The sequence below is a fragment of the Eriocheir sinensis genome, chromosome 7, assembly GCF_024679095.1.
Source record: "Eriocheir sinensis breed Jianghai 21 chromosome 7, ASM2467909v1, whole genome shotgun sequence".
NCBI classification, from domain to species: Eukaryota; Metazoa; Arthropoda; class Malacostraca; order Decapoda; family Varunidae; genus Eriocheir; species Eriocheir sinensis.
Window position 1 is genome coordinate 23,230,559 of NC_066515.1, and position 14,658 is coordinate 23,245,216.

The following is a 14,658-nucleotide window of genomic DNA, read 5'->3' on the forward strand; positions in this document are numbered from 1 at the left end:
TTTGCTCCATTTTTATCATGTATTTTCAGCATTTATTCATTTATCAGCTAATCTGTTTATTCATCTTGCTTTTGTTTTCATTTCATTTCTTACTTTTCCTCATTCTCCTCCTCCTTTCTCTACCTCATTCATTTGCTCCATTTTTGTCATGTATTTTCAGTATTTACTCATTTATCAGCTAATCTGTTCATCCCCCTTGCTTCTGTTTTCATTTCATTTCCTACTCTTCCTCCTCCTCCTCCTCCTCCTCCTCCTCCTCCTCCTCCTCCTACTCCTCCTCCTCATCATCATCCGGGGTAAGCAGGAGGTAAACAAAAGCATTCAGAGTGACAAGTGAGGAGCAAGAAGCGCAGTCAATATTTGCCTTCGCTGGCCGGCTGTTCTTGGGTCTGGGTGCGTATGTGTGGGGAGAGAGGGGGTGTAGTTTAATAAGGGGAGGGGGTTGGGGAGGGAGGGGAGGGAGTTTGTTCTCTCTTCGTCATTACTGTCATCGAACTCTTAAGGGATTGTTATTGTTGGTTGTGGGAATTGTAGGTTATTATTAGCAGTGTTGTTCATTGTTATTAGAGTTTTTGTCGCTGTAGACTGAATATTGATGTCAGCGGCACCTCGTTAAGGGCTGAAGGACTGCATCATTTCTCGGTATCCTTCCCAAATTGGTTCCATCCTGGCCCCCCCACCTCACTTCTTCCCCCTCCCCTTCTCCTCCCCCTCCCCTTCATCCCTCTCCCTCGCGTTGCACAAATGTTCGAATCATGAAAAAAAATTCAAAGTTAAAGCAAAAAATAAAGGCGAGCTTAATGGAAGTGTACTTGTGCTTTAAGAGATAAACTCGGGGGCTTAATTTAGATCGCCGGGGTAAGAATAGAGCGGCGGTGAGGTGAGAGGGAGACGCCAGCAAGTTCTTAAGTTCTTTTTTGAGGAAGGAGAAGAGTGAGAGGGGCGGGTGACATGTGGGGGAGGAACGGGAGGGAAGGAGAGAAAGGGAGAGAGTGACATGAGGAGGGAAAATGAGAGAGAGAGAGAGAGAGAGAGAGAGAGAGAGAGAGAGAGAGAGAGAGAGAGTGTGTAAAGCGAATGGCAAGGTAGATCAAGAAGAGAAATAGGTAAAAGAGGAGGAGGAGGAGGAGGAGGAGGAGGAAGAGGTTAAGGAAGAGAAATAAAGGAATTTGGAGGTATAAGGAGAAGAGATAAATGGGAAGGAAAGAAGTGGAGGGAAAATAGAACAAGAAAAAGACTTACAAAATGAATGAAGGAAAGAAGAGAGAAAGAAAGTAGAGGTGGAGAAGAGAAAGGGAGGGAAGGAAGGAGGGAAAAAGAAAAAGAAAGAAAAAAAAGGAAAAAAAAAGAGAAGCATTAACGGAGGAAATAAAGGAAGGAAACAGGAAGAGAAGATAAGGAAAAGGGAAAGGAGGAGGAGGGAGAGGAAGAAGGAAGAGGAGGAGGAGGAAGAAGGGGAGGAAGGAAGGGTACGGTCGTGAGAAGTAGGTCGCCGTGAACGTCTATTTCCGTACACATGCACAGCTGGTACACACACACACACACACACACACACACACACACACACACACAGAGCACATGAATAGATAAAAGAGGTAACAGACTAGAAAATGAACATACTGTATCTCCGCCATATTTCTTCCTCCTCCTCCTCCTCCTCCTCCTCCTCCTACGTATTTTTTTCTTCTCTTATTCCGCTTCGTAATAAAAATGAAATACGACTTTACAGATGAATTTAGTGATGGTGATATCTATAGCAGTGGCGGGAAGGGAGGGAAGGAGGAGAAACAGGGAGGGAGGGAAGGAAGGAGGGGAGGTACGGAATGAGGAAGGGAGGGAAGAAGAGGGGAGAGAAGGAATGGAGAAGGGAGGGAAGGAGGAAGGTAGGTAGGAAGGAGAAGGAGAGCATGAAGAAGGGACGGAAGGAAGGGAAGGAGAAAATGAAGAAGGGAGAGAAGGAAAGGGAGATAAAGGGAGTGAGTGAGGCAGAGACATTAAAAGAAAGAGGGTGGAAATAAAGTAAATAAAGGAAGAGGAAGGGAGAAGGGAGAAAAAAAGGTAGGGAGAGAATGAAAGGAGAGAAAGACGGAAAGAAACGAGAGAGAAATAGTAGAAAGGGAGAAAGACGGACACAGGAAGAAAATGATAAAGAAAGGCATGAAGAAGGGAGGGAAGGAAAGGAAGGAGAGAATGAAGAAGGGAGAGAAGGAGAGGAAGGTAAAGGGAGTGAAAGAGGCAGAAACATTAAAAAGAAAGGGTGGAAAGAAAGGAAAATAAAGAAGTTAGGGAGAAGAAAGAGAAAAAGGGAACCAGGGAGAGAATGAAAGGAGAGAAAGACGGAAGGAAACGACAGCGAATTAGTAGAAAGGGAGAAAGACGGACACAGGAAGAGAATGATAAAGAGAAGCAAGCACATAAGAAACAGATGAAGGAGGAGAAAGAAAATATAAAAAACAGATGAGAGTTACGGAGGGAAAAAATGGGGAAGACGACGATGGTTGAAGAAAAGGTGCACGCGAGAAGAATCAAGGAAGAGGGAGAGAGAAATTTAAAGAGGAGAGAAAGGAAGGTTAAAGAGGAAACCTGATTACTCGATTTGCATATTTACGACAGAAAGAGAGGAGGAGGAGGAGGAGGAGGAGGAGGAGGAGGAGGAGGAGAAAAGGAAAAGGAAAAAACTTGGACACATTGAAGAACAGGCAACAAAAAGCACATAGTTCATACCATAGGAGGAGGAGGAGGAGGAGGAGGAGGAGGAGGAGCAGGAGGAGGAGGAGCAGGAGGAGGAGGAGCAGGAGGAGGAGGAGGAGAAGGAGAAGGAGAAAAGGAAAAGGAAAAAACTTGAACACATTGAAGAACAGGAATCAAAAAGCACATTAGTTCATACCTAGACTGCCTACATAAGTTATTTAAGTTATTCGCAAGACATCAAAATCAACAAAAAAAAACTATACATACACAAAATAACGTTCTAATCACTCCTGTAGCAACGAAATAACACCCAATGCGAAATTATAATGAACTGATCCTTTACGCACTAACTATTGCTGCAGGAAGGTTGTTGCAGTGACAGATGACTCAGCTTAATCCCTGTGAGGTCGGCGAGCCATTTGCAAGCAGCGACCACAACATTATCAGATGTGTCATAAATATTGAAGCAGAAGCAAGAGATAACTCAATTTTAATGCCCAACTATAGTAAAGCGAATTTTATGGACATAAGAAAAGAATTAGCATCAGTGAATTGGAACCATTTGCTCAATACAGTCAACGTTCAAGAAATGTATAACCGTTTTACAGCACAAACATGAGCGAGCGTAAATAAATTCATCCCACTTAAGATAAAATTCATGTTGTTTGTACTGCATCTAACTGCTTGAATCGGTAATTATTTAGAGTTACAGGGTCAGTTTGGGCTATAAATAACGGTCTACTGCATTAAGGAATAGGAGGGAAGAGAGGAGGAAGAAGAGGGAGAGGAAGGGTAAGAGGAGGAGGAAGACTCACAACAGTGTAGCTTCATCACCAACATTTCCTCGGCAATATTCTGGTGGTCGGCAAGGCAGACAGATTCTTGGCACCCCGACTCCACTTCTTTTGTCGGGCTAGATTGATCCCCTTCCCTTCCCTTCCTTTACTTAACTTCCTTTCCCTTTCCTTTCGTTTCCTTTCGTTTCGTTTGCATTCCCTTCCTTTCCTTTCCTTTTCCTTCCCTATTATTCCCTCCTTTTCCCATCTTTTCTCTTCCCTTTCCTTCCTTTCTCTTCCCTTCCCTTCCCTTCCTTTACTTAACTTCCTTTCCCTTTCCTTTCGTTTCCTTCCCTTTGCATTCCCTTCCTTTCCTTTCCTTTTCCTTCCCTATTATTCCCTCCTTTTCCCATCTTTTCTCTTCCCTTTCCTTCCTTTCTCTTCCCTTCCCTTCCCTTCCCTACCCGTCCCTTCCCTTCCCTACCCTACCCTTCCTTTCCCTTCCCTTCCTTTACTTGACTTCCTTTCCCTTTCCTTCCTTTCCTTTCCTTTGCATTCTATTCCTTTCCTTTCCTTTTCCTTCCCTATTTTTCCTTTCTCTCCTTTTCTCATCTTTTCTCTTCCCTTTCCCTCCTCTCTCTTCCCTTCCCTACCCTTTCCTTCTGTTCCCTTTTCTTCCCTTACCTACCCTTCCCTTCCCTTCCCTTCCCTACCCTACCCTTCCCATCCCATCTTTTCCCTCTCCTTCCTTAACCTTCCCTTCTCTTCCCTACCCTAACCTTTCCTTCCCTTCCTTTCCCTATTCTTCCCTACCATTCCCTTCCCTTCCCTTTTCTTCACTTCACTTCCTTTCCTTCCCTGCTTTTCATATCACTACACTTAAGCTATAGATGCTGTAAGAACGGTCGATTAACACATACATAACAAAATAGATAAATTACTAATGCAGAGGATGTAAAAATAGCCTTGAACAGGTGCACCCACGTCCCACACACGCACACACAACACAGTCCCGCGTCACAGCAACACAGGGAGGGCAAAATAACAGCACACAGCCCCCACACGTCACACCTACCTCGATCCACCTGTCCTACGAGGGTCAGGATATTGGCCAGGTGTGTTACGGCGCGGCTGGCTGGACGGTGTGTGTGTGTGTGTGTGTGTGTGTGTGTGTGTGTGTGTGTGTGTGTGTGTGTGTGTGTGTGTGTGTGTGTGTGTGTGTGTGTGTGTGTGTGTGTGTGTGTGTGTGTGTGTGTGTGTGTGTGTGTGTGTGTGTGTGTGTGTGTGTGTGTGTGTGTGTGTGTGTGTGTGTGTGTGTGTGTGTGTGTGTGTGTGTGTGTGTCTGAATCTATCTATCTATCTATATCTATGTATGTATGTATCTATCTATCTATCTAGTGTGTGTGTGTGTGTGTGTGTGTGTGTGTGTGTGTGTGTGTGTGTGTGTGTGTGTGTGTGTGTGTGTGTGTGTGTGTGTGTGTGTGTGTGTGTGTGTGTGTGTGTGTGTGTGTGTGTGTGTGTGTGTGTGTGTGTGTGTGTGTGTGTGTGTTTCATGGCTGTGGTTTTGATGAGACGAAGCGGTGATGTGCCAAGGAATGGAGAGAAGGAGGAAGAGGAAGAGGAGGAGGAGGAGGAGGAGGAGGAGGGAAGGGAGATAGGGAGGAAAGGGAAGGGGAGGGCAAGGGAGGGACTCTGCCCGTTTGGTGAAGTGTAGTAAGCCAACACACACACACACACACACACACACACACACACACACACACACACTCACTCCACTCCTTTTTCCTCTCCTCTCCCTTCTCCTCTCTCTCTCTCTCTCTCTCTCTCTCTCTCTCTCTCTCTCTCTCTCTCTCTCTCTCTCTCTCTCTCTCTCTCTCTCTCTCTCTCTCTCTCTCTCTCTCTCTCTCTCTCTCTCTCTCTCTCTCTCTCTCTCTCTCTCTCTCTCTCTCTCTCTCTCTCTCTCTCTCTCTCTCTCTCTCTCTCTCTCTCTCTCTCTCTCATTCCCTTGTTTGTGCATCCCAACTGCCGACTATTTCTCCCACCGCCTACGTTTTCTTTGCTCTCCTTTCTTCACTTCTATCTATCTATTTTTTTCCTATTCCATCTACGTTGAAAATCTATGTCCTATTTTTTTTTTTTGGTCTTCTGCACATCCTACCATATCCACACCATGTTCTCTCCCTCACATATCCTTCGGTCTTTATTTCCTCCTCCTCCTTCCCTCCTACAGATCCTTCGCGTTTCCCATCCTTCAATACCCATATCCTTCTATTGCTCTCTATACTGCACATCCTACCATATCCACACCATGTTCCTCCCCCACATATCCTTGCCTTCTACTTCCAATTGCTCTTTCCCTTTAAGATCCTTCGCTTTTCCCATCCTTTAATACCCATATCCTTCTTTTATTCTCTATTCTACACATCCTCCGCCTCTCCCATCCTTCCCTTTCCATATCTTTCTTTTCCTTCCCTTCTATGCATTCTCCGTCTCCCCTATCATTCACTTTCCGTATTTCTTTCCCTCCTACATTTCCTCCGCCTCCCCCATCCTTTACTTCCCTTTCCCTCCTGCTCATCCTTTTCCTATCCTTCCCATCCTTTCCAGACCCTCCCCTCCTTCCCTCACCCACAGCCACATACATATCCTCCGCTTTTACCATCCTGCCCTCCCCAAACCCTCCCTTCACCGCTCCCTCCCGTCCTCTGCCTCTCCCATCCTTCCCATCCTTCCCTTCCCCGCCCCCCTCACCCGCAGCCACATACAATTTGCACAGGAATGGAGTCGCGTCCTCAGCTTCAGCCAGGCACAGGAAAACATGAAAATTGGAACCTTGCTGCCAACACACGCGAGGAAAATTGAGGACAAGACCAATCTCCACGCAGGACAACCAGCCAGAAGGGTCACGTTGGGGGGGGGGGGAAGATAGAGGGGAGGATGGGAAGGAGGAAAAAAGGTAGGTCACTATTAGGTCGCGAGGGGAAGTAGGTCAAATATGAGGTCGTTTTTTACTCTTTTTTTTTTTTTTTTTTTTTGAGTGGGGAAGGAGAAAAAAGGGTTATTCTGTGTGTCTTGAAGTTCTTTGTATCTTGTTTTTTTTTTGTTTGTTTTTGCTTTTAAGTTGAGATGGTTCAGCTAATTTGTTTGTTTGTTTGTGTGTTTGTGTGTTTGTTTGATGTTTGTTGTTTGTTTCGTATGAATAAAAGATTTTTCCTGAAACTTTACCTCCCCTCCCACACAGACTCATCTTCTCCCTTTTCCTCCTTTTCCTCCTTTCTGTCCTGTCATTCTTTTCCTCCTCTTCGTCCTCTTTCCCTTTTTCCTTCTTCCTATTCTTATTCTCATTCCTATTCTTCTTTTCGTCTTCCTTTTCTTCTTTCCTTCTTTCCTTCTTCGTTCTCCCTCCTCCTCTTTCCTTCTCTTCCCTTCTCTTTCCCTTCTTCTTCCTATTCTTATTCTCGTTTCTATTCTTCTTTTCGTCTTCCTCTTTTTCTTTCCTTCTCTCCTTTTTCGTCCTCTCTCCTCCTCTTCCCTTCTCCTTCCCTTCTTCTTCCTTTTCTTCCTTTCAATCCTGTCCTTCTCTTCCTCTTCTTCCTCGTCCTCTTTCTTTCCCTTTAATTCTCTTTCCTACTTCCTTTCTTTTTCCCTTCTTCCTCCATTTCCTCTTTTCTGTCCTGTTCCTCTTCCCTCCTCGTCCTCTCTCCTCTTCCTCCAAACTGTAACATTACCTGCTTAATTATAGACGGCCAGGTACACTTACACCTGCGCGGGATGTCAGGACAGGAACAGCTTCATCTCACCTGTATCTTTAAACTTGGATATTCTCTCTCTCTCTTTCTTCTCTCTCTTTTCCTCTCTGCCTTTGCTTCTCTCTCTCTCTACTCCCTTTTCCCTCCTCCTCCTGATACTCTCTGTCTCTCCTCTTCTCTTCTTCTCCCTCTCTTCCTCCTCTTCCTCCTCCTCCTTCTCTCGTCACCTCACACCTGCCGCCCTCCTCTCTTCCCCTTCATTCTCCACATTCCTTCTTGTTTACTGCTGGTCTCGCTTCGTTTTTTACCGCGTTCCTCTTATTCCTTCTTTCGTTCTCTTTTTTTCCTTTTTATACTTCTACATTTATCATTTCTCTTATAATCATTCGCTTTTGTTTGTTTCTTAATTTTCTTTCTCTTCCTTTCTCGTCATTTTCATTTATTTCATTCCTCTAATTCCCTCTTTTCGTTTTTTCCTTTTTCTTTCATGTCTTTTCATTTATCATTTTTCTCATCATAACTTTTCACTTTTACTCGTGTTCAAATTATTTTCTCTTCCTTTCTCATCACTTTCCTATATCGCTTTCCTATTATTCCTTCTTTTCTTTCTTTCCTTTCCTTTTCTTTTCCTTTCATATTCTACGTTCATCATAACTTTTCACTTTTATTCGTTTCCTCATTCCCTTTTCTTCCTTTCCCATCACTTTCCTATATCTCTTTCCTATTATTCCTTCTTTTCTTTCTTTCCTTTCCTTTTCTTTTCCTTTCATATTCTACGTTCCTCATTTCTCTCATCATAACTTTTCACTTTCATTCGTGTTTTCATTCTCTTCTCTTCCTTTCCCATCACTTTCCTATATCTCTTTCCTGTTATTCCTTCTTTTCTTTCTTTCCTTTCCTTTTCTTTTCCTTTCATATTCTACGTTCCTCATTTCTCTCATCATAACTTTTCACTTTCATTCGTGTTTTCATTCTCTTCTCTTCCTTTCCCATCACTTTCCTATATCTCTTTTCTGTTATTCCTTTTTTTCTTTCCTTTCCTTTTCTTTTCACCATTACCTTTCACCTCTATTCGTATCTTCATTCACTTCTCTTCCCATTCCACTGTCACCCTTTTTTTCTTCCCTTCACTTACTCCCTTCCCATCACTTTCCCCCTTCTCTCCCTTTAATCCCTTACGTCACCACATATCACTCCTTTGCAACTCTTCATCTCTCTCCTTCACTCCTCTATCACTTCCCCTTCCTCTTCCTGTTTTTTAGTCTACCCTTCCTTCATCACGGCTTTTTATTCTTCCCTGTTTGTGTGTTTCAATGTTTCCCTGTTTGTTTACTTGTGTTTGGTGTGAAGGTGAGGTTTTTACACACACACAGATATAAACAAACACAGACTCTTCCTACTCTTCTTCCTCCTCCTACTTTTCCTTCTCCCATTTTCGTATAGTTAACGTTACCTGCCGGATTAAAGATAGGCAGGTATATTTCCACCTGTACATTCAGCTATCTCTCTTCTCTTCTCTCGTTCCCCTTCACTCTTTAACAAAACACTTCAAACACTAACATCTTGAAAATCACATATTAAGCTTTCTTCTTTCATCACCTTAACTGCTACTTTTCAATTTCATCTTTTTATCATATGTTATCTCCATTACGACCCCTTTCCCTTTTATCACCCTAAGTTTTTTCACCCAGTCACACTCTTCTTCTCTTCTCTAGTTCCCCTTCACCTCTTCAACAAAACACTTCAAACACTAACATCTTGAAAATCACATATTAAGCGTTTTTCTTTCATCACTTCTACTGCTACCTTTCAATATCATCTTTTTTATCATATGTTAGCTCTTTTACCTCCCCCTTCCCGCTTGTCATTCTAAGTTCTTTCACCCAGTCACAAGCAACACTCTCTCGAAAACCATCACACAGTTTGTTTCCCTTCATCATATCGCTTAAGTCTACCCTTCAATTGCATCTCTATATAAAACATTCTCTCTTTACTATTTTCCCTTGTCACCCTCCCTCCCTCTTTCACCCAGTCACAAGCAACACTCTGTCTCGAAAATCATCACATATTTTATTTCCCTTCATCACATCACTTAAGTCTACCCTTCAATTGCATCTGTATATAAAGCATTCTCTCTTCACTACCTCCCTCTGTCGCCCACCCACCCCTCTTCACTCAAACACACGCCACACACTGACACCTTAATAATCTTCAAATAAACCTTAACCCCTTCATCTCTTCCCCTTCTTCTACCCTTTGATTCCACTTCTTTATCTTTTTTTTGTTTGTTTTCTGCGCATCCTACCATATCCACACCATGTTCCTCCCCCACATATCCTTGCTTTCTACTCCTACTCCTCTTTCCCTCCTACAGATCCTTCGTTTTTTTCATCTTTCCCTTCTCACATCCTTCCTTTGCTCCCTTTACTGCACATCCTACCATATCCACACCATGTTCCCCCCCCACATATCCTTGCTTTCTACTCCAACTCCTTTTTCCCTCCTACATATCCTTCGTCTTTCCCATCCTTCAATACCCACATCCTTCTTTTTTCTCTATTCTGCACATTCTCCGCCTCTCCCATCTCTTCTCTCCTTCCTCTTCTCACCCTCCTTACCCCTCCAACAAAATGCACCACATATCGAAACCTCAGAATTCTACAAACAAGCTTTCAGACTCCATTTTAATTCCACCTCTTTGTCACACACTATCTCTTCACTCCTTCCGTATATCATCATCCTTACCCCTTCAATAAAACACGTAACACATTAACACCTTCAAGATCACCAAACACAAATAACGTCCCTTCATCTTCCCTTCAATTCCACCCCTTCATCCACCTTTCCCATTATCCCCCTTCGCCCCCTTCACTCAAACACATGTCACGCTCTTAACACCTTGAAAGACACCAAACACGCACCTCTATTACACCTGTGAGTACCTGTGTAAACTAACAAGGGAACGCGGCGCCCCCCACACCTCGCCCCCCGCACACCTGTCGCCTCGTCATCCTCCCTCGCCACCTCCCTCACGCGCAATGTTTACACGCGCGCCAAACATCAAATGAGCTGCGTCGGGGCATTCCTTACCTCTTAGAAATCACGCTGAATCAGTGTTACCAGATAAAAGCTTGAATTATTCTACGCAGCGTATTGAAGTTGTCGAGTTTAGGCCAAAAATTCTCTCACCCACACAATTACCAGCTTATTTTTTTCATTAAACGTATTTAGACTTAAGTATCAGTATATGTGTGTGTAGAAAAGGTATATACGGTACTTAAGCTGTTTTGATCATAGCGTTGATAGAGAATTTTCGCACATCTGGTAACGCTAATCTTCACCAAGACATTTTTTTTTTTCAACATCTTGCTCATTTTTTTGTACTTTTATTCCGCCGTACGACCATCAAAAAGGAAGAGAAGTCGTAAATTTCTCGAAGACTCATCATTCTCGCAAAAAAGTTATCATTAATCGGAGTATAACATTTCTGAGTCGTGGCAGAAATAGGATTTTCATGGTTGTCTTATATTTGGTGTCTGTGACCTCGGAAAAATCAAGAAAAATATGGTTTGAATACCTTTGATAATATCAGTCTCCAAAGTTTTCCCATTCATTTTCCTTTCCTTATTTGTAGCTATCAACATTTTCCTTGCCTAAACACGCATATGTATCAATCTGACCCGACAAAATGTAATAAATACTAATGTAAAATCGAGTAGTTATGAAAAATCTATAATGGTCTACCTTTCACGTCAATAAAGCAATGAGTCAGCCATCTCCAACACGGTAAATATAGATGGAAACACAATTAGCCATCAAACAGGAACTAAAAAAAACAAAAAACACTCGCCTTACCTTGTTCTCCACTTTGGCCTCAGACGGATGAGTGACGTTAACCCAGATAAGGAAGGGCAGCGGTGACAGGGGCGAGGCAGGGCGACAGGGGAGCCAGCTGGGGGCCCTGGTTCATCCCGGCCAGCTGGCGCCCCCCCAGACGATGACCCGCCCATCTGTTACACGCGCCAACTGAAAGAATAATAAAGATGAAGAGAGTAAAGAGAATAAAGTCGTTCCTATGTTTATGACGCCCTGTCCATTGATCTTATGAAGTGTGAGAGCCTTGTCGTTGTTGCCCTTTCGTCTTCTCTCTCTCTCATGCGTGTTTTTCTAGTGTGTTTTTTCTTTGCTTTTCTTACGTTTTTTCAGTCCCTTCCTTCCTCTCCCATGTTCCCACCCGTCACCGCCAGTTTCTTATCTCCTCTCGCCCTCCATTTTTCACCTCCCGCGCCTCCCCCGCCCTCATATTTCAGCCTCAGAGATGTGGCGTAAAAAAATCTCTTAAAAAAAAAATTATGACGCCGTAAGAAATCCCTAAGGAACGGCGTTTGTTTATCTTCCCAAGTCCGGCTCACACGCTTATTTATGCGCAGTTGTCCGCGAGACCCCGTCAGAGGACTGCCGCTGCCAAGACTCGAGGAACAGAGGGGCGGGACAAGGGGTTATATATGATGCATGGCCCTGTGTAGCTTGGCAAAGAGACGCCTCGACCGACAACCCATCACAGGGCTATGAATGGTGCTCTGTGTGTGTGTGTGTGTGTGTGTGTGTGTGTGTGTGTGTGTGTGTACCCCGCCGTCACAGTGAGTCATTACAAACAGCACCTTCATTTGTGTGTTCGTGAAGGGTCCGCGTCCTTGCCCTACCTTCCCTTCCCCTAATTAAGGCGCCCCGCCCATACGTACTCCAGGGTAAACACACGGTCCATTCTCTCTCACTGTCAGCCGCGAAATCAATACTAATGCGAGATACGAATACTCTACCAAAGAAACTGTAGATAACGAAGATGACAAACGCATTACTGCCCTTATTGATTTTCCTAAGTGGTAAGTATTGACATTTCGTGCAATACTAACTACACAACAAACATATTCACGATAAGGATTTGATAAGAGGAAATGAGCAGGACCGAGGGCACTTAACAAACTACTTCCATCTTTTTTTCCCTTTTTTGTGTGTACAGAAGCCAAAATATGACCTACCTAAAATCTATGTAATAATCTGAGCCATAAAGTACAATCACCTCCCCTATACGTGTCCTCTGCCCGCCCCAGGACACAGCGCAGCACCAAAAAACGGCCCAGGGCGCAAAAAGGCTTCAAGACGTGATCGGAATGTTACTCGTATATGGCGTGGGTTATGGTCCTCGTGGGGTTTCCTGTCTAAAACTAGGGCAACAGTTATAATGGCGGGGCGTGAAACAAATGGTATACCTCTGCCTCGCCTCAGCCTTCTCCTCTCACCACAAACTAAACAAAACTCTAAATTATATAGCCATTTAAATAGTTATCTATCTAACAAATGGCAAGCTATCCTTTCCTAACTTAATCTAGCCCCATTTCCCCAACATCAAGGGAAAGTTAATATAAACCTTCAATGTGATGTAAGTCCTACGAATATTTACCGTTCTATACAAAAACAATTTTTCTGTGTACGTCATTGCGTTTTCTCATACTGCTGTCTCGTTGCGTGATGTAGTTTGCCGGAGCTTATATATGTTTGTCTATCCTCTGCTTTATTCCCTGTTATCTACTCTGTCGTAGGTGTGCCGGGCTTATAGGACACACAAATAACGAAGTTTGCAATAAGTCGGTAGACCAGTAATGGGCCGTTCGCTCCTGAAAATTTGACCCTACCAATCCTCACTTTCTATGATTTTGACTATTATTATTTCCTATACGTATTTCGGCTCTACCCCATAACGCTTACTACTACTGCTACTACTAATAATACTAATACTAATACTAATACTAATACTAATAATACTAATAATAAAGAATAAGGTCTGTCTCGCGTGTCCCCAGCACCCTACCGTCATGCCCGGCCATCTAGACGAGTGGCTCCAGAAGTAGAAACGTTTTCTTCGAGTCTTACTGCGACCATTTTCTCCGCCGATCAGTGGCAGACACTTCTAAAGCATGGCTCGGCCGACGCCCCATCCAGGACGAGTTGGAATGTTTAGTTCATCAAATAGGGAGGTAATAATGCGACACCTATGCAAACCAACCCACCTGATACCTATTTGTCATGATTTTTTTTATTAAACTACTTGATTTCGCCTCTCTGAAACATAACAACAAAAAACATTCATAAGGTTACTATTACGACTGCTTCTAAAACTACTACCACTACTACTACTACTACTACTACTACTACTACTACTACTACTACTGATAATAATAATAATACGAAGAAGAAGGAGGAAAAGGAAGTTAGAGTATGAGAAGGAAAAAATGAGGAAAATAAAAAGATAAAAGACAAGAAACATTATTCCCACCTCCCACACCACCTCTATAACACCCCCAACGAAAAGAAAATGAATAACAGGGAAAAAGGGAAGGGGAGGGGGGGCTTTTTCCTTACAAGAACGTGGAGGAAACTGAGGAAAAGAGGGAAAGGGGGAGGAAGTAAGAGAGGGGCGCGCCGACCCCTGCATCACCCCTCCATTGTCTAGAACTGATTGGTAGGGGGGTGCAAGGTGGGGGCCTATTGTTCTCTCTCTCTCTCTCTCTCTCTCTCTCTCTCTCTCTCTCTCTCTCTCTCTCTCTCTCTCTCTCTCTCTCTCTCTCTCTCTCTCTCTCTCTCTCTCTCTCTCTCTCTCTCTCTCTGATAGTGAGGTCATGATTCAGATGATAGTGACGTGTGACAACGGGTGTTATAGGAGTGCTGATGATGATGAAGATGCGTGATAATGAAGATAGTGACAGCAATAGGAAGTGTGAGTATGCTTGAAAGTGATATGACAGTGTGATAGTGAAGATTATGACAATGAAAATATAGGAGTTGTGAACAATGCGGGAAAATGTGATGGTGAGGTGATGGTGACTAGAATATGGGGTGGATAGTGAAAGTGTTAACGGAGCTGACAGTGACCATAGAAACATGTTGGTGATGGTAAAAAGAGATGTGGAGGGAAGGTTATGCCTCGAGGGAAGATAAAATGAAATAGTTGGCCATAAAACAACACTATTTTTTTTCTTGGACTCGTTGCGGCCCAGTTTAAGTTAGTTTTAATGTGTCAAGTTTGCAAGAGAAAATGAGGGAATGGAAGACGAAGAAAAATGGAGACACAAAATGCTGAACTCGGAGAAGGGAGGGAAGGGAGGGAAGGAAGAAAGTTAGAGGCGAATGAGAGGAAGGAAAGAAAGTTAAATGATGAAAGGAGATAATAAACGAGAGAGAGAGAGAGAGAGAGAGAGAGAGAGAGAGAGAGAGAGAGAGAGAGATGGGATACTTTCCTAATGTAAACTGTGACCTGATATATCTGTCAAAACAAGACGTCAGTGAAATTAGGAGTCATGCTACACACACACACACACACACACACACACACACACACACACACTTTCGAAAATACGTGATTAGATACAAAATGAAAAAAACAA

The 14,658-nt window shown here is 43.5% G+C and overlaps 2 long non-coding RNA genes across 2 annotated transcripts in view; one reads left to right on the forward strand and one right to left on the reverse strand.

The window, feature by feature from the left end:
• The window catches only part of LOC126994923 (uncharacterized), a 146,049-nt gene that overhangs the window by 85,676 nt on the left and 45,715 nt on the right, over nucleotides 1-14,658 (forward strand). The gene's annotated exons all lie outside the window — the stretch shown is intronic.
• Nucleotides 1-14,658, reverse strand: part of LOC126994932 (uncharacterized) — a 169,273-nt gene that overhangs the window by 45,945 nt on the left and 108,670 nt on the right. Inside the window, exon 4 of the long non-coding RNA XR_007749746.1 lies at nucleotides 11,072-11,242. This is a non-coding gene — a long non-coding RNA (uncharacterized LOC126994932). The remainder of the gene's footprint in view (nucleotides 1-11,071; nucleotides 11,243-14,658) is intronic.